The sequence below is a fragment of the Pristis pectinata genome, chromosome 15 (assembly GCF_009764475.1).
Source record: "Pristis pectinata isolate sPriPec2 chromosome 15, sPriPec2.1.pri, whole genome shotgun sequence".
Lineage (NCBI taxonomy): Eukaryota > Metazoa > Chordata > Chondrichthyes > Rhinopristiformes > Pristidae > Pristis > Pristis pectinata.
The window spans coordinates 29,382,969-29,398,620 of NC_067419.1; positions in this window are offsets into that span (position 1 = coordinate 29,382,969).

Genomic DNA, 15,652 nt, shown 5'->3' on the forward strand with positions numbered 1-15,652 from the left:
TAATCTTCTAAATTCCAAGGTCCCTAATTGATATGTTCTTCCCCCTAATATTGTGTCCTTATCCACCAGCCATTGCTACTTTCTGATAGTTTTTACAGCAGCAAAGCAGATGAAGCCTAGAACTTGAACCCTACAAAGCACCAAGTTCCGAAGGTCAGTCCATTTGTTGCTAGTTTCAAGTCCAGCCTACTTGTCAGAGTTGTAATATCTAGAGCCAGATTTCAACAAGGTGACCCTGGATTTAAGGACACTCAGTCTGAGGTTGACAAGCAGTCTTCAATGCACTGAGAAGATATATCTTGAAAGGTATCTGACCAGATTTAATGCACAGGGTCAATTATTTGACCTGACACCAATTTGGTTAAGAGATGTTCATTTTAATTATCCATTAAAAGTTAATACACACTAAAATACTAAATATTACAAACTAAAACAGTTATTAAGTTATATCACCCACCTCATAGGGGGCAGTAAGCCAGCAACATTTTTCAGGATCAAGTTCTGTGAATGGATTATGGCTGGCTGGTGAGAACAAAGGGAGAGGTTTTGCTCCAGCCAGCATGTGTTCCACTCTAATTAAAATCAAGTGATCAGACTTCCACCCACGTTTGAAGGCATCAGGTTGTGTTTCTTTATCAGTGCAAAAAAAAACTGATTCTTTTGCTAAATGTGCTCTCATGTGCTCTTATAACATACAATATGCCCCCGGGTTATGGGGAGGTGGCATTCCTCATAAACCATCTGTATCACAATTTTCCATAACGCAAACCCTTGACAAATATTGACAAAATTTCATTGCTTCTTTCCCATTTTGTGCCTATAGTCTTTTTTCCCCATTAGAGCAAATTATTATTTTGTATTTCAAAGTTTTTCGTAGAAATTTGTGAATTTGTGGGAGTGAATTTCCATTACCAAACTGCCATAACACGGAGGTACACAGTATGATCTTGTATAGGTGGCACCCAGTGCCTTTGCAAGTACTACTTCTGTGGCCGGTAATTTCATTTCACATGTTTTCTTACACTATGACACATCACCCTCTACATGGGCTTTGCGTACCCACCGGTAATCCATTCCTCCCTCCTCCACCCCAGCTCCACCAGGGTAAGGTGGAGAATGGGGGATGGGGGATAAGGTAGTGATGTGGAAGAGAACAATGACAGAATTTTCTCAGGAAATGTTAGCAGTTCCATGTAGATTTCTCCCATCAGTGTCAGTAAGTTTGGAATTTGACAGGAGTGCATGAATACAATAATTTTGAACTGCCAAGCAGTTGTTTGTTTCCATTATCCAGAATGTGCTTCACTACTCAGCTCCAACTGAGTCCCACAGAGACTCTGCCAGGTTGGACTTGGCACATGACCAACAAATCCTTGACTTCAATGGAGAGACGCAAGAAAATGTCAAAATAGAAGCAGGAACAGGCCACTTTGCCCCTCAGGCATCCCCTGCCATTCAATATGATCATGGCTGATTTGCCCCAGGCCTCATCTCCTCTTCTATGTCTTCTATGCTAATTCCCTACAGCCGTCAATTGCCTGATCATTCAAAGATTTATTTACTTCTTCTTTAAATGCTCCCAATATTTTAGCCTCCATAATCCCCTGTGTAGACAATTTCAGAGATTCACCGTCCTCTCCGAGAAGATCACCACTCTCTGCAAGAGAGGAACAGGTGTGATACGTTAAAGTAAATAATGAGTAGTCTACACTATTTTGAATTAATTTAATTGTTATTGCTTTTAGTGTTCTTAAGTATTTTAGCTATTTTATATTTATTTTAGTACCGCTTTTTTAATGCTTAGTAGATTGTTTAAAATCAATGATATTCTAAAGTTTTTGAATTTTTTTTGCAACACTCAAAAACTTCCATATGATTTCGACAGCTTTGACAGTCAGCTAAGCCATCAGTAAAGTTTCCTTCATCTTCTTTATGAACGGAATTAGGATTTATGCATGAAACTTACAGTTGAAGCACAGGGCCTTGCCAATGAGATATGAGTGATTTTCTCAAGGAAGCTGTGACAGGAACATTCACTAAAGTGAAGACTTAGTGTATAGATCAATAGTGAGCCTGGATGGATCCTTGGCGCTAGACAGTTTTGAGCTACTATTAATTTGAATATATGAAGATAATAATTCTCTCCAACTTAATTGTGCATCCTTTTGCATCTGATAGAGACACTCTCCACCCACTCAGTAGTCATGTTATCTCTTGGGAGAGTTGAGAAAGATGAGAGAGAAAATGGGAGAAGAGTGTCGAGGGGTGCGGGGGGGGGGCAGAGAGAGAGAGTGAGAGAGAGAGAGAAAGGAGGAGAGATAGAGAGAAAAGAGAGAGTGGGAGAATGGGAATGAGAGAGAGAGAGGTGAAAAGGCAGATATAAACTCAGTGAGTATGCATCCCAATTGTTGCAGGAAACAGGACCACAAATGAGTTGCAAGTTGAGAAAATGCTGTTCACTTCTATCCAGGCTTTTGCACTTTGTCCCTGAGGCAGACTGCAATGCAGGAAAAAACTAAATGCAGCTTCATATTTGCTCCAGAAAAGGGCAGCAATAGACTACAAATTGGGAGATGTTATTTACCTGATGGAGCCCTGAGGAGCCTGGAGCGGGTAAGCTTACGATCTGTCATCTACGGACAATGTCTTCTGTGATCTGCTGCAAGATTTGAGTTGTGGCTGCTAAGGGCAGAATATTTCATTAATCAGCTTCTTTATGAACTGAAGGTATCTGAAACATTTTTACTCAGAGAAGTTCAGGTATGTTCACTGAAGACCTGATATCAGTCTGTCAAGCTGCACAATGTCCTCCTCCTGCCTCTTCTCTCCTCTCCTGTCTCCTTTGCTACTCTCATTAGACAAATCAGAATAGCAGGAAAACTTCTTCGATGTCAACTGTTAACTGTCTCCCTCACTCTGTAGATGCTGCCTGACTTGTTGAGCATTTGCAACATTTTTTGTGTTTAAGTCTTAAGTCAGAAGTGAGTTTTTTTAAGTCAGGAAACAGCCCCAAACAAAAAAAGCCTATAAATTAGCTAGCAGCTGAACGGACAAAAGTTGCGGCATATATACGATCCATAAATAGCAGGGCTGAAGGGACCTTCCTGCCTCTTCACACCACGCATTTCTGACTGAGTTTCTCGCATGGCAAGACAAGCACTGTGGCAGACCACTGTCACTCAATGATGCTACAACAACATAAATATTTTACTGATCATTTAACAGAACACTGTTTACCTGTTAAAAAGACATCAATTGAGACATCCAGGGAATGGAATTCATTGAAATGTACTCAGATAAATTAGGATATAACATGTGAAGTTATCTGAATTTTAAGCATCATTCAACAGTACTAGTGAGATTATGCATGGATGACAAAACATAAAGAAACAAATAAAAAAAATTGACAATTTCAAACTAATGAGTAACCTAACCAGAAGCGTCAGTTGATGCTGATATTTTCCGACATGCCACTCCATCATGTTTGTCCCAGTGCAATCATTATTAGTTTCAAGATTCCAATTACCTGCTAGTAACGCAAGCATAACCAACACAAATGGCAATGACTTCTGTGCAACTCTTGATTTTAAGACAATGAAGCTTTGTCAGGTCTGATTGATCACATGTGTACATTGCTAGCTGTGGTCTGCTTGTGTAAGTGAGTCATGAATGCATGTGATGTAATGACATATTGTGCATGTGACATAAGAACAGGTGGTAATTAGTTGTTGGTCCTCAATGAATACTTAGCAGATGTTCTGAAGCTCCTGGTGTCTCCTACAGTTTATTTAATCCAGTACTCACCAGAGTATTTGTGCACAAACCACCTTCCAATGCATTACACAGGCAATGAAGGTTGTCAGAGAAACATATTGGTGTTAAATACACAAAAAAATAAATTGAAGAAGCTCTTTGTAGGATTGGTTATTGACAACATGGAATATAGAAGTCACGAAAAAAATCATCAGGAACCCCTAATGCAGAAGCTGAAGACAGAAACTGATTGGACCTCAAGACTGTAGTTGGGGAAGAGAAAACTACCAGGGACAGCAAAGTGTTTGATGACTGTTCAGTAGACAGGCATCTGGCATTCAGGCAATTAAAAGGAAGTAGTAGTCAGTGTTACTAGAGTAGAGAGAGAGCTAATAATTGGAAAAACACAGCAGAGCTGAACATAGGGCACTGTTTAGGTGGGAAGCAAGACTAGACAGTACCTCAAAAATAGACAGGATATATATTGGCAGCCTAAGAGTGTACAGTCACGCATGTGAATCCTTCACAGCATATTTGGAGAGAATAGAAAATTTCTTCACAGTAAATAACAGTTTGGAAAAAGAGAATCATATTGAAAACACACTAACATGGAATTCTCCCACAGGAACATATAAGAATACTATTCCACTGACAGATATTGGGTCTGAGATATATCATATGCTTATTAATCTGGTAGCCCTACAAAATCCAAAGATGTTTCATTCCCTGTGGTAGTGCAATAGTTGGAGGATTATTATGATCCACAGCCATTTGAAATAATAGAAAGTTACATTTGGACAAGGATCAAAAAAGCAGTAAAAACAATCAGTAAATCTACCGTTGCATTAAAGGATTTATCCAGACATTGCAACTTTGGTGAAACCTTAAATTGTACACTGCAGGATAGATTTGTGTGTGACTTAAAAGTCAAGTAGATTCAGTCCAAGCTGTCAGGAATGCAGAATCTGATGTTTGACCTAGCTTGCAAAATTTCAACCTCAATGGAAATATGCCAAGAATTCCATCCACCACAAGCACATATGGAATTGTAGCTTTACAGTCAAAAGGCATCAGCACAAGCTGAATTCCCCATACAAAGTCCCCATCATGTGGAAGAAGTTTTCATCGGGTTTTAGATGTTTCAGAAAGGACAGGGAGGGAGGCAAAAGAGGTGGGGGCATGGCACTGTTGATCAGGGATAACGTCACGGCTGCAGAAAAGGTGGACGTCATGGAGGGATTGTCTACGGAGTCTCTGTGGGTGGAGGTTAGGAACAGGAAGGGGTCAATAACTTTACTGGGTGTTTTTCATAGGCCGCCCAATAGTAACAGGGATATCGAGGAGCAGATAGGGAAACAGATCCTGGAAAGGTGTGATAATAACAGAGTTGTCATGATGGGAGATTTTAATTTTCCAAATATCGATTGGCATCCCCCTAGAGCAAGGGGTTTAGATGGGGTGAAGTTTGTTAGGTGTGTTCAGGAAGGTTTCTTTACACAATATGTAGATAAGCCTACAAGAGAAGAGACTGTACTTGATCTGGTATTGGGAAATGATCATAATTCTATCTCCTTTACAATAGCATTGGAGAGAGATAGGAACAGACAAGTTAGAAAAGCGTTTAATTGGAGTAAGGGGAATTATGAGGCTCTCAGGCAGGAAATTGGAAGCTTAAATTGGGAACAGATGTTCTCAGGGAAAAGTACAGAAGAAATGTGGCAAATGTTCAGGGGATATTTGTGTGGAGTTCTGTATAGGTATGTTCCAATGAGACAGGGAAGTTATGATAGGGTACAGGAACCGTGGTGTACAAAGGATGTAATAAATCTAGTCAAGAAGAAAAGAAAAGCTTGCAAAAGGTTCATGTTAGGTAATGTTAGAGATCTGGAAGAGTATAAGGCTAACAGGAAAGAGCTTAAGAAGGAAATTAGGAGAGCCAGAAGGGGCCATGAGAAGGCCTTGGTGGGCAGGATTAAGGAAAACCCCAAGGCATTCTACAAGTATGTGAATAGCAAGAGGATAAGACATGAAAGAATAGGACCTATCAAGTGTAACAGTGAGAAAGTGTGTATGGATCCAGAGGAAATAGCAGAGGTACTTAATAAATACTTTACTTCAGTACTCACTATGGAAAAGGATCTTAGTGATTGTAGTGATGACTTGCAGCAGACTGAAAAGCTTGAGCATGTAGATATTAAGGAAGTGTATATAGATTTCAGCAAGGCATTTGATAAAGTACCCCATGAAAAGCTTATTGAGAAAGTAAGGAGGCATGGGATCCAAGGGAACATTGCTTTGTGGATCCAGAACTGGCTGGCCCACAGGAGGCAAAGAGTGGTCATTGAAGGGTCGTATTCTGCGTGGAGGTCAGTGACTCTTTGTGATTTTTATAAACGGCCTGGATGAAGAAGTGGAGGGATGGGTTAGTAAGTTTGCTGATGACACAAAGGTTGGAGGTGTTGTGGATAGTGTGGAGGGCTGTCAGAGGTTACAGCAGGACATAGATAGGATGCAAAACTGAGCTGAGAAGTGGCAGATGGAGTTCAACCCAGATAAGTGTGAAGTGGTTCATTTTGGTAGGTCAAATATGATGGCAGAATATAGTTTTAATGGTAAGACTCTTGGCAGTGTGGAGGATCAGAGGGATCTTGGGGTCCGAGTTCATAGGACGCTCAAAGCAGCTGCACAGGTTGACTCTGTGGTTAAGAAGGCATACTGTGTATTGTCCTTCATCGATCGTGGAGTTGAATTTAGGAGCCAGGAGGTAATGTTGCAGCTATATAGGACCCTGGTCGGACCCCACTTGAAGTACTGTGCTCAGTTCTGGTCGCCTCACTACGGGAAGGATGTGGAAACCATGGAGGGGGTGCAGGGGAGATTTATGGGGATGTTGCCTGGATTGGGGAGCATACCTTATAAGTGAATTCGGCCTTTTCTCCTTGGAGTGATGGAAGATGAGGGGTGACCTGACAGAGGTGTATGGGATGATGAGAGGCATTGATCATGTGGATGGTCAGAAGCTCTTTCCCAGGGCTGAAATGGTTGCCACAAGAGGACACAGATTTAAGGTGCTGGGGAGTAGGTACAGAGGAGATGTCAGGGGTAGGTTTTTCACTCAGAGGGTGGTGGGTGCGTGGAATGGACCACCGGCAACAGTGCTGGAGGCGGATATGATAGGGTCTCTTAAGAGACTTTTGGATAGGTACGTGGAGCTTAGGGGGCTATGGGTAAGCCTAGTAATTTCTAAAGTAGGGACATGTTCGGCACAACTTTGTGGGCCAAAGGGCCTCTATGTGCTGTAGGTTTTTCTGTTTCTATTAGTATCTATTAGAAATATATTTTCCTCTATTGATATTTCACAGATCCTATCAGCCATTTTACAACCAAAATTATTGATTCCAACCATGTGACTTCTGGAATGCAGGGATTCCAACTTGTTATCCCAGTATGACTACATGATTGGTCTTCCAAACAAAATGTTTTTGTTTTATGGCTGCTTTATCCAAGCTACCACACAAAGATTCTGATGTAGGTAGTGAGAGCACAACCTATCGCTTATAACTAGTGACTCTCTAGTCACATCTACAGAAATTTCTGAGACAGCACAGAAAGACACTCTCTGAAAAGAGACTTTGAATACCCGCTCAAAGAACACAAGAAAAGGTTGGACTGATTCAGGTGAGAGTCCAAATTTGGACAGGCAATCATTCAAGCTGTCTACTGGCCAAGGATGCCTGAAATGGAGACATAGAATCGTCATCCCCAATGTCTTGAAGAGACTAGCTTTAGATAAATTACACACAGTACAAACTGCACTGTAAATATGAAAGCTATTGCTAGAAGCTTCTTATCTGGCCATTTACTGACCAAGATCTAGGAGGTTTATAGTCAACATGCACAGCTTGTCCAGAGAGCAGAACAAGGCCACCAAATGTGGAGGCCGCCAATTCAACCACCTCAGTGAGTCCATGTTGATATTTTGCTAGAAACCCAAGCATAATTATTTTGTCCTCAAAGTTTTCAAACTGAATCCAAGTTCAATATATGGGATTATGCACAACAGCAGAATGTACAATCAAGGAGTCAAACCCAATATTATCATCTCATGGTATAACTGAAAAATTAGTATCGACCTACAGAGCTCAATTCAAGTCATATCTCTTTGAACGCTGCAAGAGGAGAAATAGTATCAAACATATATAAATTTCCCCATATCATCCACAGCGGTACACCCAAAAGATCCATATACACTCTCACAGAAGTTTGGAAGAGACAAGTTTGTTCGAGGCTAACCAGGCATCATCATTTAACTGATTGTCTATTTCAGTATTGTACAATGCCACACTCCACCAGGGTTCACTCCAGCAGAGATACACTAAAGACTTCAAACATCTTCTCAAGTTTACTACAGCTCAGCTTGGAGAAGACAGTGGAGGGGCAGCAGTTGAAACTAAAGCAAAATCATGATTCTCGAGGAGGTAAAGAAATGCAGTTTAACCAAAGTGGAAAAGTAATCAACAAACAAGTACAACATGCATAAGTGGGACATTGGGGGAGATCGTACAAGTCTACAAACAATATCTTGTCTGAATTGAAGCAAAAGTGATAAGTGTTTATATTGACTAAATGATTCCATGAAAGATTCCAGCAAAGATTGGAGAAACAAGTAGTGATGAATGTATTGCAGAAGTCAACACAGAATCAACCACAAGTCAACAATGCATTAAGACAGGGGTCACACATTCTTCAAAAACGTAAAACTACATTGCCAGAGACCCACATACAGTTCAGGTAAAGCATCTTGAGAAAGTCATTTACCATCCTGAGCCTGTAATCTCTGTACTTACGTGAAACACTCTTTCAAATTGATAAAGCAGCATGATATACATGTAAATATGTAAATGAGTCATGCATGCATGTGACATAATGATGCATCTTACATGTGATCTAAGTGCAGGTGATAATTAGTTTTAGCATTCAATGAACAGTTGGCACTTGTCCTGAAACTCTGGTCTCTCTTAAGGTTTATTAATACACTACCCACCACTCTACAGTAGTTGCACACAGACCTCCTTCCAATACACTATATTGTTTTTATCCTAAAATCAGAGGCAGAAAATTCATTACCTACCAACACCTTTGATCACAAGTCCATCAGGCAGTGGTCAGCACGGAACATCCTACAGACACTGCAGGAGAAGGACTTGATGGATACTGTGGGGTGGTTCCCTGAGCAGACTGTCCAGACAATCTGGCAGAATGCCTCATCGCCTGAACTCACCAACAAGCACCAAGACCTTGCTTGGCTGGCGGTGAGAGGTGCCCTCCCAGTCAGATCCTTCCTGCATGGTCAGAACATCACTCCCAGTGCACGCTGCCCCTGGGAGGACTGTGCTGGGGACGAGACAGTCACCCACCTCTTTGCGGGCTGTGGGTTTGCGAGGAGGGTGTGGCGAACGATGCAAGGGTCCTTGTCACATTTCATCCCCAGCAGCTGTGTAACAGAGGATTATCTGATCTACGGGCTGTTCCCGGGGACACACACACAGACGGACATCAACTGCTGCTGGAAGGTCATCAACTTGGTGAAAGACGCCCTTTGGTCTGCCCAAAACTTGTTGGTCTCCCAGCACTGCGAGATGTCCGTAGGGGAATGTTGCCGACTGGCACATTCCAGGCTGCAGGAGTGCGTGCTGAGGGACGCACTGAAGCTGGGCGCAGCCAACGCAAGGGCTCGGTGGGGAAGTACTAAAGTTTAGGGTTCTTCTGCCACTGGAGAGGGAGGGGTGGGGTCAGGCGAGAAAGCCCCTTAAATATTGTAAATACGGGATTGGGTAACCCCCCCCAGGGAGCCACATGAGTGGCATCGGTGCTGTGTTTTTTATATAAAAAGGTAACACTAATGATGGATCTCTACACGAATGTAAAGGTTTGCACTGTTTTATTGTTGTATATAGTTTGTTTTTTATGATGAATAAAGTTTATTTTGGAATAAAAAAAAGATTCTTGTTTTCTCCCTTGAGAACATGCCAAATGGCAATCTGCTACTTTGCAGAGGATTCCCAACTTCTGGGCAATATATAATTAACTGAATAACTCTAGAATGGGAGATATACTGTATATGTTAACTAATATCATCACACAAGTCAACAATTGTATATATATCACATCAAAGCAAACCCTGTCACATGAAGGGACAGGACAGGTAGGGAATGTTAACGTCTACCCCCCTTTTTACCACTAGCCCCATTTGGACCACTTAGTAGTTGCTGAATGATGATTTCAATAGCTGTTAAATAATTACATTTTTTATTTTTATGTAGCTGAATGAACAAAAGGCATCAGAGAAGAATGGTGCAGTGATTAAAAACTTACTAACAAAACACCGGCATAACTACTTATGTAAAAGATTGGTTATAAGAATAAGCATAATGAAAAGGTGATCAAATAATCTGTACAGATCAATGAAGGTTTGAGCCCTGATGAGAGCACAGATGAATAATCTGCAGGATTCAACTACTCTGGGATAATGATGGACATTGAAATCGTTCAGACAGATTTGGTGATCATGCTTAATAACATTGTGAGAGTGGGAAAATGCAGGTTTCCTTTGTTCCTTGAACTTGTTGACCTCTATCGAACAACTCACAGAACTCGTTAGAATGAAAGTGAACCTCTCCTTGGCTATAGGGGCGAACAGAGCAAACGCCATTTATTTTCCAATGTCATTTTGTAGCTGTGTAAGATCTGTGTAGAATTGTAGCAAAAATATAAGGATATAAGAGAAGAGAAGCAGGCTTGGCCCCTCAAGCCTGCTCTTCAATATGATCATGGTTGATCTGCTCTGGGCCTCATCTCCTCTTCTATGCCAGTGCCCCATAGCCCTCAATTCACTGATCTTTCAAAAAATTATCTGCTTCCTCTTTAAACACCCACAATGATGTAGCCTCCACAAGCCTCCAATGTAGAGAATTCTAAAGGTTCAGAATTCCCTGCTATAGCAACATACTTTTTTAATAATGTTCCTAGCATGGCAATGGCAGCATTGTGAAATAAAGACACAAAGTGCCGGAAATACTCTGCAGGTCAGGCAGCATCCAAAAGTGAAGAACTGCAGATACTAGACATGTGAAATAAAAATCAAAGGTGCTGCAGATGCAATATTTTCAGTATCTGCAGTTTTTTTTGCTTTCCAATGGTAGACTTCTCTCATCATTAAATTAAAATATGCCAAAAACAGTTTGCAGTGTCCTGGATATATATGGAAAGAAAATATGATGGTGTACCACTCGGTACGCCAGTCTCTGAAACACACTATAATATATTGCATTCCAATTCATCAGAGAAAAGCCAGCAGCTGGCACTAACCAATAGGGCTATATAGAAAGTGTGTTATAAAAATACCAAAGGTTCACTAAAATTTTTCACATTACTGTTTAAAGAAAGCATTTGGTAACCGAAACCATGGAACTGCAGTGGAAATTCTGCTGAGGTTTAAAGTTACAGCACTAGTTTTTTTAATTACATTTATAGAATTTTTAATCACAGGAGTGCAGTTTCATTTCCAGACAACAAGAAAGTGCAAGGTCAACCATAGTAACTTATTCAGACCAATAAAACTGAGAGTGGGAATTAGACCAATATTTTGTCCTTACCTATATCTATTAATTAGTCATGTAACTTACTGTCTTATTGATTGTAGCCAGGACTTGATTGAGAAGCCTCAACTCTGGCACCTTTTTTTTTATAGTATTCTCCACTTCTTCCTCTAATACCTCATGGTCACTCCAAGTGCTAGTTCTGTTTACTGTGTGATCTTCTTCTATGCATGGCTATTTGATCAGTGGCGATAAAGCAATCAGATGTTGGAATTACTCATCAGGAGTGGCAAAACCTGTGAAAAGAGAAACAGACAACGTTTCAGGGAAATTATCTTTCTTCGTTTTGCTTTTCATAGAGTCATACAGCAGGGAAACAGGCCCTTCACCCCATTGAGTCTGCTGACCATCAAGCATCTCATTTTATTCTCCCCACATTCCCGTTAACTCTCCCCAGTTTCTCCTACACACCAGGGCCATTTACAGTCACCAATGAACACAATGACCCACACATCTTTGGGATGTGGGAGGAAAATGAATGATCTGGGGGAAACCACAAGGTGCAAACTCCATCCAGATAGCACCAGAGGTCAGGATTGATTCCAAGTCACGAGCTGGGAGGCAGCAGCACTACCAGCTGCATCATTGCTGCACCCCAATATTTAATCGTTGTGCTGCGGAACCCACTCTGTTTTCAGAGGAGGCCACGTGGACAAACGTTACGTCACCGCTAAAGGACCTACTAGGTCAACATAAACCATAGCCTGACTGACATAGCTGCAATAGCAGCTGCAGTTTCTTCCCCTTTTCCATGGGTAGCAAATGGCTGCTTCTTCCCTGCCCCAATCTCAAATAGCTGATGCTGGATCAGGGTTTCCAAAGAAAGTTAAACCCAAGTCTTGCATACTTCAATCTCCAGTACAGTTTGCTATGCTGCAATTAACCGAGATTTGCACTGTTCAGTAGAGATTTTGTCTCTTGTCCGAAGACTATTAAACACTTCCAATAAGATCCTTGAGATTTGAACCACATTTTTGAGCAATATTTAAGGTCTTCTGTTGCCCCAGCAGATATCTAAGGATTTGTCATGCCACATGATGGAAAGGCACACTAACTTTTCTTAAGGTTGTTCTTCTGTCAACCTTTGGTTGAAGGTCAACCTTATTCTTATGGCAAATCTTCAGCCAGGTACAGCACAATATTCTGCAATCAGTGGACTGAAGTAAGCTCTGTGTATTGCATTAGCTTTGCTGCTATATGTTGTACTTGGCAATTCCTGAATAAGGTTGCTCTTGATTTGACCTCTATGCCAATAACCTGAAGCTGCTGTTGGGATGTTAACACTTGATCAAGTATGACCCTTAAATATTTCAGGTCAGTTCATGGTTAATAGTTTATTCACACAATCTGAGTTAAGCTTTGGAGGTTTCTCATTTCCTTAGTCACTATTTGTATCTTTATTTGAAACAGCTTATTTTTCAAACATCCTCATATATATTTCAACCTCAGGCGTATTTTGTTAATCGGCAAGCATTCCATGATTATTTACTTGTCGGCAGGATTTGTGCCTGAGTACCTCCTGTTCTCATAGATAAATGGCTCAGAAAGGATTTTACTTACCTCCCCTTCACAGTAATCTTACTCATTTCTAATCCTAATTTGGGCCAGGCAGGGACCTCTTGAATTCTTATTTTTATATTATTTAATTATCTTGATCCAAATATCTTCAATATCTCCAACAATATTTTTTTTAACTTTTATCTCTTTTATCACAAATTGTTCTTTCAGATGTCTACCCATCAGCTTCTTATACATTTCCCATTCCTTAGGTTACCAGCTTTATAGAACTTTCTGTCCCTCTTTGATATTTCTGTTCTTTCCACTTTTTCTTCATTTGGTTGTCTTCTTCCGTAAGCGGGACTCTCGGTGCGAGAAGTGGGAGCCATATAAAGAGGTGAGTGTCAGGACCCAGTTCTTTTCCAGGTATTTCCAGACAATTTCAGAGGCACAGCTGCGGATTGTTAAGTGTTAACTGAATGGGAAATTAGCCAATTGGCAAAAATCAATAAAAAGAAGGTAGACTCAAGCAGAGTGGCAATTAGGATTGGAGCAGTATTAGTGTAGGGAAGCTGAGGCTTTGGTGAGAAGAGGCTAAGATATGTTTCTGGTAAATCTCTTTCTTTGTCTGTTAGTGGTGCCTAGCTAAAGTAGTGACAATGGATCCAAGGTCAGTGGTATGTTCTTCCTGCCAGATGTGGGAGGTCTCAAGTCTCTCTGATAGCTATGTCTGTGGGAGGTGCATCCAGCTGCAGCTCCTTTCAGACAGTGTTAGGGAACTGAAACTGCAGCTGGATGACCTTTGACTTGTATGGGAGAATGAGGAGGTGATAGATAAAAGCTACTGGGAGGTAGGTAGCTGGGTGACTGTCAGGAGAAGGGACTTTAGATACTGTTTGAGGGGTGGGAATGACTTACTAGTGGAAACCTGCAGTAGTCAGGTTGCTGGCTCTGAGTCTGGCTCTGGCTCAGAAGGGAAGGGGGAGAAGAGGAGTGCTATAGTGATAGGGGCCTCTATAGTTAAGGGAGCAGACAGGAGATTCTGTGGATGTGAAAAAGACTCCCAGATGGTATGTTGCTTCCTAGGTACCAGGGTCAGGGACATCTCAGATTGGGCCCACAGCATTCTAAAGGGGGAGGGTGAGCAGCCAGAAGTCATGGTGCACATTGGTACCAATGATGTAGGCAGGAAAAAAGATGAGGTCCTGAAAAGTGAATATGGGGAACTAAGTAGGAAGCTGAAAAGCAGGACCTCAAGGGTAGTAATCTCTGGATTGCTGCTTGTGCCATGTGCCAGTAAGGGTAAGAATAGGTTAATTTGGCAGTTGAATGTGTGGCTGAGAAACTGGTGCAAGGGGCAGGGTTTCAGATTTGTGGATCATTGGGATCTCTTCTAGGGAAGGCATAACCTGTACAGAAGGGATGGGTTACACCTGAACTGGAGGGGGATCAATATCCTTGTGGGCAGGTTTGCTAGAGCTGTTGTGGGGAGTTTAAACCAGTTTGTCAGGGAGATGGGAACCTGAGTGATAAATCAGGATTGGGTAGTTGGTGTACAGGTTGATGCAGCGTGTAGAGAGACTGTGAGGAAGGATAAGCAGTTGACAGGGCAAACTTGCAGTCAGCTAGATGGGTTGAAATGTGTCTATTTTAATGCAAGAAGTATCAGAAGCAAGGGTGATGAACTTAGAGCATGGGTCAGTACATGGAACTACAATGTTGTGGCCTTTACAGAGACTTGGCTGGCACAAGGGCAGGAATAGCTGCTGGATGTTCCAGAGTTCAGATGTTTCAAAAGGGACAAGGGTGGAGGTAAGATGGGGAGTGGCATTGCTAATTAGGGATAGTATCACAGCTGTAGAAAGGGAAGATGTCCTGGAAGGATCATCTACTGAATCAGTGTGGGTGGTGGTCAGAAACTGGAAGGGAGTAATCACTCTACTGGGAGTATTCTATAGACTCCAAATAGCAACAAGAGACACTGAGGAACAGATTGAGAGGCAGATTTTGGAAAGGTGCAAAAATAATAGACTTGTTGTCATGGGTGACTTCAACTTCCCTAATATTGATTGGCACCTTCTTATGGCAAAAGGTTTGGATGGGGAAGAATTTGTTAGGTGTCTAGGAAGGATTCCTGACACAGTATGTAGACAGTCTGACTAGAGGAAAGGCCATTCTGGATCTGGTACTAGTTGATGAACCTGGTCAGGGTGACGAGAGATGTGGAAATATCTAGTGAAAAAGAAGAAAGAAGATTAAGGTTTAGGAAGCAAGGATCAGACAGGGCTCGAGTTGCAAGGTAGCCAGGAAGGAGCCTAAGAACAGACTTGGGTGAGCTAGAAGGGGGCATGAGAAGGTCTTGGTAAGTAGGATTAAGGAAAACCCCAAGATGTTCTACTTGTATGTGAAGAACAGGAGGATGACTCGAGCGAGGGTAGGACTAATTAGGGATGGAGGAGGAAACGAGTGCCTGGAGTCAGAGGAGGTAGGGGAGGTCCTTGATGAATACTTTGCTTCAGTATTCACCAGTAAGAGAGACTTTGATGTTTGTGAGGATAGTGTAAAACAGGCTGATAAGCTAGAACATCTTGATGTTACAGCACATCCTCAACTTTTGAAAAACATTGGAATGGATAACTCCCAGGGGCTGGACAGGATGTATCCCAGGATACTATGGGAAGCAATTTCTGAGCCCTTGGCGATGATCTTTGCATCCTCACTGGCCACAGGAGTAGTAGTGGATG